Source organism: Lathyrus oleraceus, chromosome 7 (genome assembly GCF_024323335.1).
Source record: "Lathyrus oleraceus cultivar Zhongwan6 chromosome 7, CAAS_Psat_ZW6_1.0, whole genome shotgun sequence".
Classification (NCBI taxonomy): domain Eukaryota; kingdom Viridiplantae; phylum Streptophyta; class Magnoliopsida; order Fabales; family Fabaceae; genus Lathyrus; species Lathyrus oleraceus.
Window position 1 is genome coordinate 116,610,026 of NC_066585.1, and position 18,082 is coordinate 116,628,107.

At 42.6% G+C, this 18,082-nt stretch overlaps 1 long non-coding RNA gene across 1 annotated transcript; it reads left to right on the top strand.

Moving 5' to 3' along the window:
* Nucleotides 1-7,769: 7,769 nt before the first annotated feature.
* Nucleotides 7,770-9,806, top strand: LOC127106121 (uncharacterized). The gene is made up of 3 exons (XR_007795278.1): nucleotides 7,770-8,232; nucleotides 8,321-8,753; nucleotides 9,071-9,806. It is a non-coding gene; the product is annotated as an uncharacterized LOC127106121 (long non-coding RNA).
* The last annotated feature ends 8,276 nt before the right edge of the window (nucleotides 9,807-18,082 follow it).

The following is an 18,082-nucleotide window of genomic DNA, read 5'->3' on the forward strand; positions in this document are numbered from 1 at the left end:
TCGTCGGGAAGTCTAACATATAACATATCCTCAAGGGATAGCAAGGACCTTCGTAGAGAAGTCTATCACAATGTATCACTTCAAGGGGCGAGAATGATCTTTGTCGATAAGTCAAGCACAATGTATTGTCTCGAGGGGTGGCAAGGACCTTCATCAACTGAAAATGGGTCGAATCAGAGAAAACCCTGGAATTAAGGCAACCAAAAAGGTGGTGTTGCAAAAGGTGGTGGTCGAAATCTAGATAAGAGTCACATTCAGTGTTATAATTGTCAAAAGCATGGTCACTATTATAGTGATTGTCCAGAAAAGCAAGAGAATCAAGAAACTGATGCAAAGCTGGCGATACATAAAGAATAAGAGATGTTGCTAGTGGTTACAACGAGAGATGAAGAGAGGTTCAAGGACCAGTGGTACTTGGACTCAAGATGCTCATCACACATGTCTGGAAGAAAACATTGGTTTGTCAACATAAAACCCTCAATAAAGAACATGTTGAAATTTGCAAATGACAATACTCTAGCAGCTGAAGGTGTTGGTGATGTTCCGATTATGAGAAAAGATGGCAAGAGGTCAATAATTTCAAATGTGTTGTACATAACAGGCATGAAGATCAATTTTCTCAGCGTACGACAATTAGTCAAAAAGAACTACAAGGTGTCAACCGAAGATAAGATGATGAGCGTTCTCGACTTAAATGGAAGATTGATCTTGAAGGCTCAAATGTCTTAGAATAGAACCTTCAAGATTGAGTTTAATGTGATGGAGCATAAGTGTCTTGCAACAACAGTCAGCTGAGATGTATGGATATGGAATTATAGACTTGGCCATATTAATTTAAAAGACATTAGGGATTTGAAGAGAAGATATGGTTTCAGGATTACCATAAATAGACATTTATGTGTGAAGAATGTGTGCAGGCAAAGCAGCACAAGAACAACTTCAGTAAGGATGCAGGAAGCAGGTCGAAGGCAATTCTAGAAGTCATATACTCTGATGTATATGGTCCTATCCAGGTGGATTCGATCGATGGTAACATATACTTTGTTACATTCATATATGATTTCAGTCGAAAACTATGGGCTTACTTGATCAAGAATAAAAGTGAAGTGATCGAGGTATTTGCCAAGTTTAAATCTACGGTCGAAAGACAAAGCGGTTGAAACCTCAAGATTCTAAAGACTGATGGTGATGGAGAATATGCATCAAAATACTGCGATGCACTATGTGTGAAAGAAGGGTTTGTGCATGAGGTGGTGTCACCCTACACTCCACAGCAGAATGAAGTCGCAAAAAGGAAGAACACAACCATCATGAATATGGTGAGAAGTATGTTGAATGGAAAGCATCTACCTAAAGAATCATGGGGAGAAGCTGTGTCGACTACAACATATATCGTGAATAGATGTCCGACGGAGAAGGTAGAAGGAATCACTCCAGAAGAACATTGGTCTAGTGTCAAGCCTAGCTTGAGTCATCTGAAGGTGTTTGGATCTATAGCACATAGACATGTGCCAGATCAATTAAGAAGAAAACTTGATGACAAGTCGAGTCAGATGATCCTAATAGGATATCATTCGACTGGAGGATACAAGTTGTTCGACCAATGAACAAGTAAGTGGTGATCAACATGGACATGATCATAAATGAGCTTAAGGAATGAGATTGGACTGAGAATGTTAAGAAGGATTCAGTGAGAATCTTATGTGATGAACCAACTAGTGAAGTCGAAAGAGAAGTTCGACAAGAAATCAGAGGTGAAGTAGGCCCATGCAGACCTCAAAGAACAAGACACATACCTACAAGGTTACAAGAATGTGTGATTACATCAGATGATATGGTCAATGAAGAAAGTGAGTTGGTACACAATGATTTCTACACAGATGTCGAACCAGTCAATGTAGCTTCGATATTGAAAGATTCGAAGTGGGTGAAAGCAATGAACGAAGAAATGAAGTCAATCAAAGTCAACAACACTGGGTCACTTGTCGATTTTCCCCAAGATAAGAAGGCAATCGATGTGAAGTGGGTATATAAGGTGAAGTTGAATCACAAAGGAGAAGTGACTCGACATAAGGCGAGACTTGTGGCAAAATGATTTCTTCAGAAAGAAGGAATCGACTTCGATGAAGTTTTTGCACCTATTGCTAGGATCGAAACAATTAGGTTGCTTGTTGGTCTAGCGAACATGAACAACTGACAGATGTGTCAGATGGATGTGAAATGTGCATTCCTGAATGACCCCTTAGAAGAAGAAGTTTATGTTGCACAACCAGTTGGGTTTGTGAAACAAGGCAAAGAAAGAAATGTGTACAGGCTGCATAAAGCCTTGTATGGACTTAAACAAGCCCCAAGAGCTTGGAACAAGAAGATATATAGCTTTATAAGGGAGAAGGAATTTATGAAGTGCACAACTGAATATGAAATATATGTAAGAAGAAGCAAGAGTGAATTTCTTATACTATGTCTCCATGTCGATGACTTGTTGATAACAGGTAGTTGTAAGAAAGAGATCGAAGACTTCAAAGGTGATCTCAACAAGGAATTCGAAATGTCAGATCTGGGTGACATTTCATATTTCATTGGAATCGAATTATACAAGAGTGGTAGAGGTTTGATGATGCATCAAAGAAAGTATGCAGGTGAAATACTCAAGAGATTTGAGATGCAAGATTGCAACCCAACTTCGACTCTAGCTGAGCCCAAATTACAACTAGCGAAAGATTCAGATGAAGATGATGTCAATCCAACCCAATAAATAAGACTTATTGGGTTACTTCGATACCTTTGTCACACAAGGTCTGATTTAGCATACAGTGTAGGTATGGTGAGTAGATTCATACAGAAGCCAAAGGTATCACATCTAGCAGCGACGAAGAGGATACTAAGGTATCTAAAAGGAACTCTCGAATATTACATTTTGTTTTCTGTAGATGATGAAGGAAAAGAATGCAAACTAGTGGGATACACCGACTCAAGTTGGTGTAGTGATGCTGAAGATCGAAAATTCACAACTGGCTATGTGTTTATGCTAGGTGGTACACCAGTTGCTTGGAGTTCGAGAAAGGATCCAGTAGTGGCATTATCGTTGTGCGAAGCATAATACATAGTTGCTTACCTTTGTGCATGTCAAGTAACGTGGATGGTGAATTTGGTCGAAGAGATAACAACTAAGAGTCATGAAGCAATTACCATGAAGATCGACATCATGTCAGCTATCAATCTGGCGAAGAATCCGATATCACATGGTCTAAGCAAGCACATCGAAATGAGGTTCCATTATCTTCGAGAGCAGGTAGCAGATGGGAAGATGAATTTGGAACACTGCAGAACTGAGAATCAGATTGCAGACATCATGACGAAGGGAATGCATTTCAAAGTGTTCAGAAGACTAAGAGCTGTGATGAATGTAGAATACTTAGACACAATGAATTAGGTGGTGTGTTGAATTGTAATTCCTTGTGTCGAAGTAGGTTGCTCGACAGAACAAGGATGTGTCGAATAGCCTAGTGTGTCGAGTTGTATTAGTGTGTCAAAGTGTTGAAGCATGTTGTTTCACACATGATTTCTACTTAGGCCTATTGTCGCAACCCGAAAAATACGGTATGCGAAAAAAACAACCGGCGAGAAAGAAAATGACAGAAGAGTCGCCACCGTGCGTTATTTATCCCAAAGGAGGGAAAGGAAACGCTCGAAGTAAACCTGGAGAAAGGAAAGGAAAAGACAAGGTCTCGCAACCAAATCTTGGGTTCGGGAGTCGATTATGCGAAGGGAAGGTATTAGCACCCTTACGCATCCGTAGTACTCTACGGGATCCACTCTTGTTTGTTTCTTGTCTAAAGGGTGTATGTTCATCTAATGTACTATTTACTAAAAGAGAGGGTCAAAGAAAATGACTCGCACGGATGTCGCATCCACTGCATACGTATCTCATCTGGAATGAGAATCAGAGTCTTCGTAGCTCGGGTACCTATGAGTTAAGGATAAGTGTGCTCGCTAAGACATCGCGTCTTATGCCTACATATCTCATCGGGAATGAGAATCAGAGCATAATGTAGTTCGGCTAACTACGGGAACAAAGGGTCTCGATTGCAACTAGGGCAAGAGAAAGGGAAAGTCTCGATCGCAACGAGGGCGAGAGAAAGGATCGCAACGAGGGCGAAAGAAAACAAGGATTAGTTGTTAGTCGTTAGTCAAACTCGGCAAGACATCGCATCTTGTGCCTACGTATCTCATCTGAACATGAGAATCAGAGTTGCCGTAGTTCGGCTACACGCACACAAACAAACACAGGCAAAGGCAAACGTGGAGCCTGACTGCCAATTACTGGACTTACATCAGCATCCGAACCAAAACACACACAAAAGGGCAAACGTGGAGCCCGACTGCCAATCACTGGACTTACATCAGCATCCGAAACAAACACACACAAAGGGGCAAACGTGGAGCCCGACTGCCAATCACTGGACTTACATCAGCATCCGAACCCAACAAACACAAAGGGGGCAAACATGGAGCCCGACTGCCAATCACTGGACTTACATCAGCATCCGAACCCAACAAACACAAAGGGGGCAAACGTGGAGCCCGACTACCAATCACTGGACTTACATCAGCATCCGAACCAAACAAACTCACACTGGAACCCGAATGCCACTCGATGGACTTACATCAGCTTCCGAGCACACAACAACACACAAAAGAAAGAAAAAAGAAAGGTGCCCGGAGTGGTCTCGCACGACCACCTGCCTACATACCTCGTCTGGAACAAGGATCAGGGCGATGTAGTTCCCCTTCATAGGGATTGCCATATGAATATGGACTTACAAAGGAGGACACCAGTTGTGTCAAAGGAGAGTGGGCAATGTGTTCACGTCCTAGCAGTAGGTGTCGCAGCTCGCTGAATCGAGTCTTAGGCAGTTACCTCTTTGCAATAGAACGGACTACATGCCACAAGATCGGAGACGCACGGAAAGGTCTAGAAGTGGGGAAGCTCTGCCCTAGAGTTGTCATGTAATAAGTACCTAAGTGTTAGGATTTACAAATGGGAATATCTACCTAATGTTAGCATGCAAAGGAAATGGGGATTCTAACTATGTTATCATACAAAGGGTTCTACCTAATGGGTGCTACCTAATCGGAACAAGAATCGACGAATGGAGCAAGGAGAAGTGTTAGGGATGAGGGTAGATGGCGATGCATGAAGCAATCGACTTACAAGGTTGATGGCGATGCATGAAGCAATCGACTTACAAGGTTGATGGCGATGCATAAAGCAATCGACTTACAAAAGGGTGGAGGAATACGTGCTGGTTCTGTTAGGTTTTGAAAAATGATTACTCGACGTTGGATCGAGGTTTTGGTCTTGTTTTGAAATGGTTATCGGGTGTTCATTTTATTTCTTGTATTAACAGATGAATAAAGAATGAAAGAATATTATACATTTCATGGGAGAGGGATACATTTGTTATGAATGGGGGTTGACATGGCAATCAAGCAATATAAATATATGCCTCAAACACCATACAAGTAGGCCACAGTTAATCAAACAAGTAAGATATAAACAAGTATATAATCGAATCAAATAATCAAAGAATGAAATAATAAAGCATTAAACAATGTATGAGTGTAAGTGCAAAGGAACCGGCTCATTGTAAGAAAGCCCAAGAGTAAGCTATGTGAGGTCGACGGCGATGCTTAAAAAGCAATCGACTTACGAGGGTGTGAAAAATGGGCTCGATATTAAATCGAGAAAATATGATTTTTTTTAATTTTAAAATGGTTTTAAATGGTTTTTTATCGATGAGATGGCGATGATTTTATCATGATCGAAACATACCCCACACATAAAATAAATAATTCACATAAATCCCAAAGAAAGAATAATCACCTAAGTTATATTAAGAATAAAAATGAATAAACAAAAGAAACACGTTAGTTAAGTAGTAATTAAATGTGAGAATTAAAGAAAATAGGAGAAAATCAAAAATGCTGAAAAAAACCAACACAACACACCTGGGTATCGAACCCAGGATCAAAGGGACAGTGAGCTAATCTCCCTCTCCACTAGGCCACAAGTTTTCTGTTGCTAGGCTTAGGACCAACAAATACCAAAATGAGGGCGGAAACTAACTAACCGAAAAAAAAACAATAAAAAGCAAATATGGTCCACTGGATTTTGGCTCTAAGAACAAGCCCATAATACCCTTACACCGCATGGGTTTGGGTCGGTTAGGATCCGCTTCTAGGATGGCCCAAGCACCAAGTCCCTAAAAATTTTTCAAAAAAAAGACAACCCTAGCCGCATGGCTGTGGGGTTAGAATCAGGAGAGTTGCTGGCATTTATGGCTCATTACTAGTTGTTAATGAGAAACGGCTGGAATGAAAGGTCAACACCTTGGTTAAAACAAAGTGATTCCACGGTAGAAAACAAAACAACAATAATCATAAAACTTGAAAGCAAGAGCAAAATCAATAAAACCCAACAAAACTCATCTTCCTCCCTCACGAGAGACCTAACTTCACGAAGGGGAAAGTCATTCATTAACTAGCGGTAAGCAACTCAAAGCCGTCGCGAAGATGGACAACAAACCAAACATAACAGTAAGCAATCAACATGAAACCCTACTCCATGGCCAAGAAAAAAAACAATCCGGTCGAGATCAAAGAGAAAATGAAAGCAATGATTCGAGGAGGTGACTTACCTGTCACAAACGGATCCAAACTGAGGTTGAGAAAGTAACGCGGTCGGTTCGCGCTCCCCCTTCACCTCCAATGCAAGCTTCGTCCGACGGCAGTAAAAGGTATAGAGTTCTTCAGACTTTTCCTCCTTCGCCTTCGTTGATTAGGGTTTTTCTTTTTCTCGCCGCTATCTCCTCTTTCTCCCCAAAATTCTAGGGTTTCATGAATAGTAACCCCTTTTTATACCGGACCTCTCTACTGTGTTTGTTTTTCAGAGTAGTGGAGGCTTCGTACGGAGGATGCTGGGAGCCTCTCTTCTTTTTTTTGTCCTTATTCAAGCTCGGTGGTCCCTCCCTCAATCCTTTCCACCTCCAAACTTCACCGTTGGTAACAAGTGATTTTTTTTTGTCTGTAGTCATTGAAACATTGTTTTTTTTTTTGAACTTGCCAATAAGTTTGTTACCGCTGTAAATGCTCACATGTTGTGATGGGAAGTTCGTTTTTACCTTTAGGCAAAACTCACTTTTACTGATGTATTGGCAAATGCTCAATTTAAACATTTTTGACTCCGTGTTTTCAAAGACTTGAGTTGAGCTTCTATTTTGATTTTTTTGTTTTGGGTACTGACTTTTGTGACATTTGCTATTGCTTTCACCAAACAAATTGCATCAAGACTACTGGAATGGGAGCAACAACAATCACAGTTCAAATCTCAGTAATTCAACAAGTCCCACATGGAAGACCTCCGCCTTGATTTCGTCGACAGCAATCGTGCATTATTGATTTCAATTTCAACGGAAAGAGGTAAACAGCAGAGCCAGCTTTTGATTCCTGTTGTTGGTGCCATGTTCAACTGGCAATTGCATTGCGAATTGGTAGGTTTGGCAACGGGATGCCGCAGGCTTGGTTTCTTGGTGTGCCAGCTAGTGAATAGACCATTTCACAAAGTTAGCATGGTTTTCTCATGTGACGTTGCAGGATCATGTGAGGAGACCTTTATTGATGAAGTTTCTGATAAATATCACTCTATTTGTTTTAGAAATCTCAATATCTTATCATTTAAACTTGTATTTTCTTCATTTATGCAGGATAGCTTTGGCTTCGAACTCCTACGCTTAACGTCGGTCTCATCGTGCGCCAGGTTTGGGGTCTGTTCTGGTGCACCTTTGCTCACTCTATGTATTTTAACCTCTTGATCAGTATAACTCATTGATGTCCATTTATTGATAGGATTTAATGGAAGGAAATGCACTTCTCATACACCAGCACGTGCCTCCCTTGGATTAGCTAGCGTCACAACTATGGCGGTGTCTATTGCATCTTGATTTTCTAGTCTTGAAGCTCGAGCCATCATCAAAACAACGGTTTCAGTATCCACTCCTTTTGCAAAAAACCTCAACAAGATTTTTGTCGCAGTTAGAGGTCCAGTTCTATTACTGCAAAGACATCCATGTCTGCCGTCCCTTCCATGGCTGTCATCCTCATATTCTGCCGAATTGGCATTGTCATAACATTCAAATGCGGGCTGGTCCAGGACTCCCAAGGCAGCACGTTGTAAGATTTTGAACCTTGTTCATGCTTTTCATGTACATCGTAAATTTGGTGAATTTACGCAGAACTTATTGTGTTTGATGCTGTGCAGGATTTTGGGTCATGGTGCCGTTTGTTGAGCTACCATTAGTGTGACGGTTCGCATCATCACATAAACACGACAACGCATTACTGCAATATTACCCTTTTTGCTTATATCAAGTTCTGTTGGTCGGAATTTTGACTTGCTTTGATGGATTGATACGGCGTGAAGTATCCCGCAAATGCTTGAAAAGCAGAAATTATCCTTGACAATGCGTTCATTTCAAACAGACTCAGACTTTCACCAGTGGCCTTTGCGCCATTTCCTATCATGATGACAGAAGTGAGATCCCTATCAGTTGAGCTAACAGCAACTATAAGCATCCACGGAGCAAGATTAGTAGCAGAACTCAGAATTCCTTCGTTTCCCGCAGGCGAAACAACAAGCACTCCGCGGTTAGTAGCCGCTGCTCCTCAAAACAGGAGCATTGTACTTTATTAAGGTAAGCTCCAGCCTGAGTTTCTAGAAGAAAGCGGGTTTTAGATTTTTTTCAGTTTTGAATTTTTAAGCTTTCAATGAAAGAACTAGTTTTCTACTCAACAAATATATCTGCGTATTAGAGTACAATTTCCTTTGAAACTTGTAAATCTTGAGACCGTGATGCCCTACGGAAATCACACAACCTTTTTCTCCAGAAGCATAGCCTTCAGTTCAATATTTCCTTGTCAAAAGTTTCAGCTTTAACTCCCTTTTAATACTGTATATGAAACTGGGGCTGTATTGCTTTTATTCTCAGTTTTATTTGAACTTTTGATGCAGAAACGTCCGACAATGCTTGCTGTAGCAAGAGAACTTCCCAGGGGCCAAAATGCTTGACAAGGATGAACCCTTGCAGAACAAAGAACTCAGCGACCTTGTTGTGGAATTTACTGCTGTTTTTTTGAAACAGGGAGTAATGTCGACTGTGCGTCGGTGTTTGAGCGGGTCTCATCTTTTGGTTATTCTTTTGTAAAATGGTCAATAGTATATGGAACTCTCTTGATGATATGCTCTACTATAGACCTTGCAGTAGTTTTCACTTTAAATTCATTATGTATTTGTCTAAGAATAACATGCTCCAAAGTAGACATTGAAGGTGTTTTCGAAACATTTTTTTTATGAACTTGATTAAACAACCAAGATAACGAATACCCAATCAATACTCCCACAACTCCAATACTTGATGAGACAAGTAGTGCTTTGCTTGTTGTTCCTTTACGTATCTGTTGTTGACACGGTGAAATATTCCTCACGAGAACTTCACTGCTGTAGAAATTGTAACCATGTTAATCTTAAAGTGAAGAAGCCAAGCACAAGTGGATAAGCCAAAGATAACAGGGACATGGATAATGGAATGAGAGTTATGGCCAGCCATTTAGTGATTAGGGATGACCAATGGCATAGGGTTGACTTTGGTCAAAGTTGACCAAAAAGTCAACTGTTGACCAAAGTCAACAATTGGTCAAAATTCAAATTTATTTGCATTTTTTCTTGTAAATGGGCGAATGATTGATGATTGTGGCAAAATTTAGAGTTTTTGGATTTTGGGTGACTTTGGTCAATGTTGACCAAAAAGTCAACTGTTGGTCAAAGTGTCAATTTTTGTGTATTTTTGTATGGAATCAAATGTAATGGTTGAAACAACGACATGAAATAAATTGAAATGGATTAACAAATGGTGGAGATTGTTTTCACAATTGGCTTGAATGTTTGACTCTTGAGAAGAAAATAACTTGACTGATAATGTGTATGAACAAAACCATGAAATAAGACCATAAGGTTATAGTATCCATGAACCAATAACGTGACTGGCAAGTGGTTAGAAACACAAGAAAACTTGGTTGTTCAGATGACCCAGACCATAGATGTATCCACAATCACAACACCATGACTTTGAATCAAGACCAATCCTCATATAAAAACAAAGCAAAGTTAGGTCAAGCATGCCAAACGAACATAAAAATTCAGGATCAAAATCGGGGTATGACAGCTGCCCCTATTTAAGCGTCTTCAACTAGAGAAAATGAAGCAGGACGTTCTTCATATGATCATAGTGGGAGATGATTAAATACTAAGAAGACCCGGATTTTGATCCTGAATCCCCATGAAATAGTTAACAATGTCTGTCGGAATCGGCAAAGAAGCAATCCCAAAAAGAAGAATCCATCTGGTACGGTGAAAATCGGCCTGAATACCGAAACAGAAAGTTGACCTGGACACCAAAATAAATGGTAACACAGGAATACCCATGGCCTGAACGCCGCACATTAGTCTGAACACTAAGCATAGGAATATGAGAGTATCAATGTTGGTCTGATCACCGGAAATCTGGTCTGAACACCACTTCGATCTGGAAATAGGAAACTGGCCTGAATGCCACTTCGGTCTGGATACCGGGAACTGGCCTGGAATGCCACTTCGGTCTGGATACCGGGAAAACTGGCCTGAATGCCACTTCGGTCTGGATACCGGGAACTGGCCTAGACGCCACTTCGGTTTGGATACCGGGAAAACTGGCATGAATGCCACTTCGGTCTGGATACCGGGAACTGGCCTGAATGCCACTTCGGTCTGGATACCGGGAAAACTGGTCTGAACACCACAAGTTCTTCGTCCTGATTGTTGAGAACTTCTTCGATCTGGAAATCGGAAACTGGCCTGAATGCCACTTCGGTCTGGATACCGGGAACTGGCCTGGAATGCCACTTCGGTCTGGATACCGGGAAAACTGGCCTGAATGCCACTTCGGTCTGGATACCGGGAACTGGCCTGGACGCCACTTCGGTCTGGATACCGGGAAAACTGGCCTGAATGCCACTTCGGTCTGGATACCGGGAACTGGCCTGAATGCCACTTCGGTCTGGATACCGGGAAAACTGGTCTGAACACCACAAGTTCTTCGTCCTGACTGTTGAGAACTTCTTCGATCTGGAAATCGGGAAAACTGGTCTGAACACCACAAGTTCTTCGTCCTGATTGTTGAGAACTTCTTCGATCTGGAAATCGGAAACTGGCCTGAATGCCACTTCGGTCTGGATACCGGGAACTGACCTGGAATGCCACTTCGGTCTGGATACCGGGAAAACTGGCCTGAATGCCACTTCAGTCTGGATACCGGGAACTGGCCTGGACGCCACTTCGGTCTGGATACCGGGAAAACTGGCCTGAATGCCACTTCGGTCTGGATACCGGGAAAACTGGTCTGAACACCACAAGTTCTTCGTCCTGACTGTTGAGAACTTCTTCGATCTGGAAATCGGGAAAACTGGTCTGAACACCACAAGTTCTTCGTCCTGATGGTTGAGAACTTCTTCGATCTGGAAATCGGAAACTGGCCTGAACGCCACTTCGGTCTGGATACCGGGAACTGGGCTGAATGCCACTTCGGTCTGGATACCGGGAAAACTTCATGTCTATCAGCATCGGCGAAGATAACAAAACAGTGATACGTGAGCCGGCACGCATGCCAAAGACCTATGCTGGGGATAACAATCGAAAGATTGACCAAAGAGTGCATGAGATATATTATCTGTAGCCGTCAAAACGTAGATAATACACTCGCATGGAAGATTATCCATAACCGGGTTGCAGGTTGTTAAATGAATAATCGACCGAAAAGAAAGGTATCAGGGTACCAAGACTAGGCATGCAAAAGATGACCAATCAAAAGAGGATAAAGTTGCTAACTCGGAGCAAATACCCAAAAGAAAGGGGAAGACCCACTGGGGACAATACTGCTTGATCAAGGCAAGTATCCAAAGGGGACAAGACTATCAATACCACAAAGAGGGGATTACATCTACCGGTTAGTAGGCAGAAAACCACGGAAAAGTAACCAGTCATCGATAGGATGAGCACAAAGGGTTAACTCTGCTAAGGGATGAAAGTGGGATTTTACAACTACCAGCTAGTAGGTAGAAAACCACAAAGATAGGACTTACAACTACCGGTTTGTAGGTAGAAGCCACAAATTCTGCTAAGGATGAGATGAATGAGTGCCGGTTAGTGAGCGACTATTCATTTATGCCCCAGGGAAGCACGGGAGACAGCCAACAGGAAGCCAATTTAGGATCGATCCAAAAAGGCAGACTGAAACAGGACTCATCCTAATGAGGACAGAACTCAATAGGGAAAACCCATCCCGTTAGGGAGGGAACAGAAACAACCGTCATCCATGAGGATATAACTCAGTGGGGGGCGCAGAAGGAAATGGTAGACACTTTCTGCTTAAGGGGTAGACTCTACATGGAGAGATCAGACTCACCCACTTCTGCTAGAGGAGGATCTACTGGAGAGATCTGTATCAACAAATAGCAGGAGACAACCATCAACAGATACACGGCAACAGCTGCATCATGAGTATCCGAATGCTATGATTATGCATGTATGCATTATATCTAAAAAAAAATGTATGATGAATGCTGACAAACAGACATGCTCAACACACAGGTCCGGGAATCAACCATCCGGCACCACTCTTTCAGAGGGAAAACCAAAGTCACCAGAGAGCCAAGAAAATCCACTGGAGACTGGGATATCAGGGAGCAACACCATCCTGCTGGGGAGGAAGGCCACCAGAGGTTTCCGGAGGGATCGTCAGTCATAACCGGAGAAAAGAGTTCAACATACTGGCGGACGCGCCACAACAACTCGTGCTGGAAATCAGACATACTCAGAAGCCACCAGATCTCTGATGAAGATAGATAGGCCTTAATAAAGCTCCTCATGCTAACAACTCCGCTGGGGATCTATCTGAGGACATGATGGAGTACTGGATGTCAATCCACCAAATACTGAATCTTCCAAGAATAGCACCCATGCTGGGGGAGGGAGGAAAATTGCTCTGCTGGAGAGAGGAAAGTTGAAGTCTTCAATAAATGCTCTGCCTAGGACTGCCCCACAAAAAGTGTCCAAACAGCAAACTTGCTAGGGATGCCCCACAATAGGGCTCAAACATCACTCTACTGGGGATGCCCCACTATAGGTGCTAATAGGGACTTGGAAGAAAAAAAACTGCACTGCCGGGGACATGAAGATGAACAACTTCAACCAACACTACACTGGGCAATCTCGCTGAGGAGAAACCATGAGAGGTTCTACAGGGAAAAGATACAGTCATGCTCGAGATACGAACAATTGTCTTACCTGTTGGTAATCATACCGCCCTTGGGAGAGCACTGTGGGTCTCCTAAGTATCCTTCCATCATTGTGAATATTCACTTAGTTTGAGAACAATTTTGAAAAATTTATTTATTTTGAAAAACAATGATACTTTATCAATTAAAACATGCAAAACGTTTGTTGAGTTGAAACAAATAAGAGTGCAAATAATTGGATAAAAGCTCAAATTGATGTGATGGAATGGTAGTCTGCAACGGGCGAGACTCCATAGATTTGTACAAATTTGAAATCGGTGATATATATTGGAGAGGGCTACATTGAACATAATGACCCTTACTCTACCATTCTGAATTTCGATGTATTCAGAGCTTCAGTCGACGACGCATCGAGGATTCCTGACGGATGACAGATATAGAACACAGTCTTGTCAAGATGCAGTTACTTGCCAAATCCCTAATTTTTTCCTAGATTGCCCCAGTGTGAGGTGCTCAATCTAGCGGGATGCGAATTCTTTTTTTTTCAATGTCTCTAACTTTTGCCTGGATCGCCCTTTCGGGTTTTCAATCCACCGAGACGCTCATTTTTGCCTAAGTTGCCCTTTGGGGTGTTCGACTTAGCGAGCTTTTTGTTCTTTTTTTGTTTTTTTTGCGAAGTATTTCTTGACTGCATTGGGAATTCACAGGACGAGTGAACTTCTTCATCCATTGCTGTAAGTCTCAGAGCACCGCCTGAAAAGACACTCTTGACAACCTATGGGCGTTCATAGCTTAGGGTTCACTTGCCCCTGGAATCGGGTACGAAAGACAAGACTTTCTTGAGCACAGGGTCCCTCGGAACACACGAGGCTTGACCTTCTTATAGCGTGCTTTCGTCACTCTCCGCTGATATAACTGACCATGACACATGGCAGTTAATCTCTTCTTTTCGATCGAATTCAGCATCAGTCAACTTGGGACTTTGAGGGTGCTATTTTTTCTTTTTTTTCTTTCTTTCTTTCTTTTGATTCTGATTTCTTTTGATTTTGCACCCTCTTCTTTCTTTGTATTTTCTTTTTTCTTTTTCTTTTATGCCCCAGTTGGCTGTTCTGCTGATTCTCGAGATACAGCTGAGTGATCTTCTTTTCTTGCTCAAGAAGTCGGGAAATCTCGTCAGGAATCCCTTCAACATCATCTTCTTCCGCTTCGAATACAGGGAATTCACAATTGGGAGATGACGTCAGATCATTGTGTTCAATGGGTTTAAGAAACAACCTGCATAATGATTTTGATATGAAAAGCTTTTTGGAAATCAAACAAGACAATCGTTATGCAGATGAAAAGATTGTTTTTATTCCTGTTTTTAGGGTTTTTTGTGATCACCAATTTCATGTAAAAAGTGAAAAAGGAAAACAATTGGAAAAAACAAATGTTTAACATGCATTTATTTGAATGAAAATATCATTGCACAAAATGTTGCCAACAATGTCATCACTTCTCCTTTTGGCATGGGAGAAGGGTTTTTAAACAAAGTGATTATTACTCTGACTTCTGAACAACTGTAGGAACACCCACAGTGACCCATTTGTGATAGATCCCACCAGGGATAACAACTGTCAGTATCCTTTGCATCAGCAACTTCTGCTTTTGAACAAACCTCTTCGTTGAAGACCTCAGAAGAATAACCATCACCAACCCGGGACTTGCCGTCTTCAAGCTTGATTAACACGGGGACCTAAGTCTTCAAAGCTCGGAATCCCTGACCTCACAAGGTCTTGAACCTTCATCTTTAGCTGGAAACAACTATCCACATCATGACCAGGAGCACCCGAATGATACACACAATGCTGTTCAGGCCTATACCACCACCGAGGGTTGACGGGTATAGCCGGCGGGTCTCTGGGAGTAATCAAGTTCCGCTCTATCAAAGAGGGATACAGCTCTGCATAGGACATAGGGATCGGATCAAAAATGATCTTCTTCCTCTCATTACTCGTACTGGCTTGATTACCATTGGGAGGCCGGTAAGTCTGCTGCTGAGGACGATGTTGTTGATGCTGATATTGCTGAGTTGGTCTTCTCTATTGTTGTTGAGTTTGAGTGGCTGGAATAGTCACAGCAGCAACTTGCCGATGCTGTCCTTTGTTCACGCTCCTCCGACGGTGCACAACGTTTGTTTCACCCTCTCCCCTTCTGGGTGCCCCAGAGGATGGCTTTTTAGAACTTGAAGGATTTGAAGAGCCAGGATGGCGAACCGGAGCAAGGGTTGCTCTGGCATTAACAGTCTCTGTAGCAAGGGGCTGTCCACTGATTATAATACCCCTCAAATCTTCACCCACGGCATAGTTGTTGACGGGAATAGTGACAGCAGTAATTCTCATGAACGGGTACACCCACTGGTGAAGCACGGTGGACTGGTGGAATCACGGCTTCCAGTCTCTGGGCTAAGGCACGCAGCTCCTCTTGCCCCTGAACAACTCCTTGCATCATCGTCATAAACTGGGCCATGTTTGCCCTCATCTCGGCCAATTCTGCTTGAACCTGATCCATAATCCTCTGATGATTGAGTCTGGTTGAGTACCGATGCGGTCTTCGATCAGCTATCCTGTCTCAGTCAGGAACCAAAGTGAGAAGTCTCTCCCAAGCATGTCTGTAATGCAAGGATCATATGTGCATGATATGCGTATAATGCGGATGCTATTTTATCATGAATGATCCTGAAAAGGATATGCGTATGCGAGTTAACTTTTTTTCATTTTTCATGCATTTTTATTTTTTTGGAAAATAAACATGCTATGATGCAAATGATGTGAACATGACTGGTCAGGCTGTGCGTCTCAAGGCACATGGTCAAAGCTTCGGCTTGAACTCTGATCACAACCATCTGAAACCCAAAGTCAATCTGATCAACTGGCATATGAACCCATGTCTGGAGAACTGAGTCACCATCTGAGTGAGCACCCACAGATTCAGCCCAGGGATCCGAAATAAATGGAACCCGCTGATAAACCACGGACAGAACTCCGGCGTCCCAGAAATAAACGTCCATAAATTTGGCTGAACCAAAGTCACCATCACAGCACCACTGGCAGAAACCGTATCTGTAGAGATCAAACCCTCCCCTCACAGGTAGGTTCTAAGAACAGAAGTTTGTCAGGTTCAGCCCTTCAGTCGAGAATAATACGTTTACCACTGAAGGTTTGGCATTATTTCGGGATAAAAGACCTCCACTGACTCCTCTCAACAGGACATCCTAAAGCAAGTTCCCAGTCTCGGGGTCCTCGGATTGAGCAGCGAGAATGCGCCCACCAGAGCTAACATAATCACGTCTCGGAGGAGAGGCCTCGACTGAGTTCTCGGGAAATGGTCACCAGAGTCGACGATTTCTAAAGGAATATCTGTCATTATGGAACACCCATAGGACAAAATATATCCAACAGAAACCTCGTCTGGAATGTGGGTCTCATGAACGACTTAACGTAGCAACATGCCACGCAAGCCTCATGACTATCCACTCTAACACTTATGTGTATGCTCAAGCCTGGGTAGTGGGCTTATCTCTCATAGAACATCCCCCCTCAACAAACAAACAACCCACGGAACCCACAGATACAACAAACATATGTACATGAATGCAATAAGATAAAGCAGGTAAATACGGAAAATAAATAACTGTACAAAAGAATAAACACCCAACAAACAAGAAACCTACAAAAGCTAGGAGGGACTCGCTTAGGGAAACCATATCCCCAGCAGAGTCGCCAGCTGTCGCAACCCGAAAAATACGGTATGCGAAAAAAACAACCGGCGAGAAAGAAAATGACAGAAGAGTCGCCACCGTGCGTTATTTATCCCAAAGGAGGGAAAGGAAACGCTCGAAGTAAACCTGGAGAAAGGAAAGGAAAAGACAAGGTCTCGCAACCAAATCTTGGGTTCGGGAGTCGATTATGCGAAGGGAAGGTATTAGCACCCTTACGCATCCGTAGTACTCTACGGGATCCACTCTTGTTTGTTTCTTGTCTAAAGGGTGTATGTTCATCTAATGTACTATTTACTAAAAGAGAGGGTCAAAGAAAATGACTCGCACGGATGTCGCATCCACTGCATACGTATCTCATCTGGAATGAGAATCAGAGTCTTCGTAGCTCGGGTACCTATGAGTTAAGGATAAGTGTGCTCGCTAAGACATCGCGTCTTATGCCTACATATCTCATCGGGAATGAGAATCAGAGCATAATGTAGTTCGGCTAACTACGGGAACAAAGGGTCTCGATTGCAACTAGGGCAAGAGAAAGGGAAAGTCTCGATCGCAACGAGGGCGAGAGAAAGGATCGCAACGAGGGCGAAAGAAAACAAGGATTAGTTGTTAGTCGTTAGTCAAACTCGACAAGACATCGCATCTTGTGCCTACGTATCTCATCTGAACATGAGAATCAGAGTTGCCGTAGTTCGGCTACACGCACACAAACAAACACAGGCAAAGGCAAACGTGGAGCCTGACTGCCAATTACTGGACTTACATCAGCATCCGAACCAAAACACACACAAAAGGGCAAACGTGGAGCTCGACTGCCAATCACTGGACTTACATCAGCATCCGAAACAAACACACACAAAGGGGCCAACTGTCGCATCACGCGAAAAACCGGCGGGAAAACAAGAACAACAGAGCCGCCACCGTGCGTTATTTATCCCA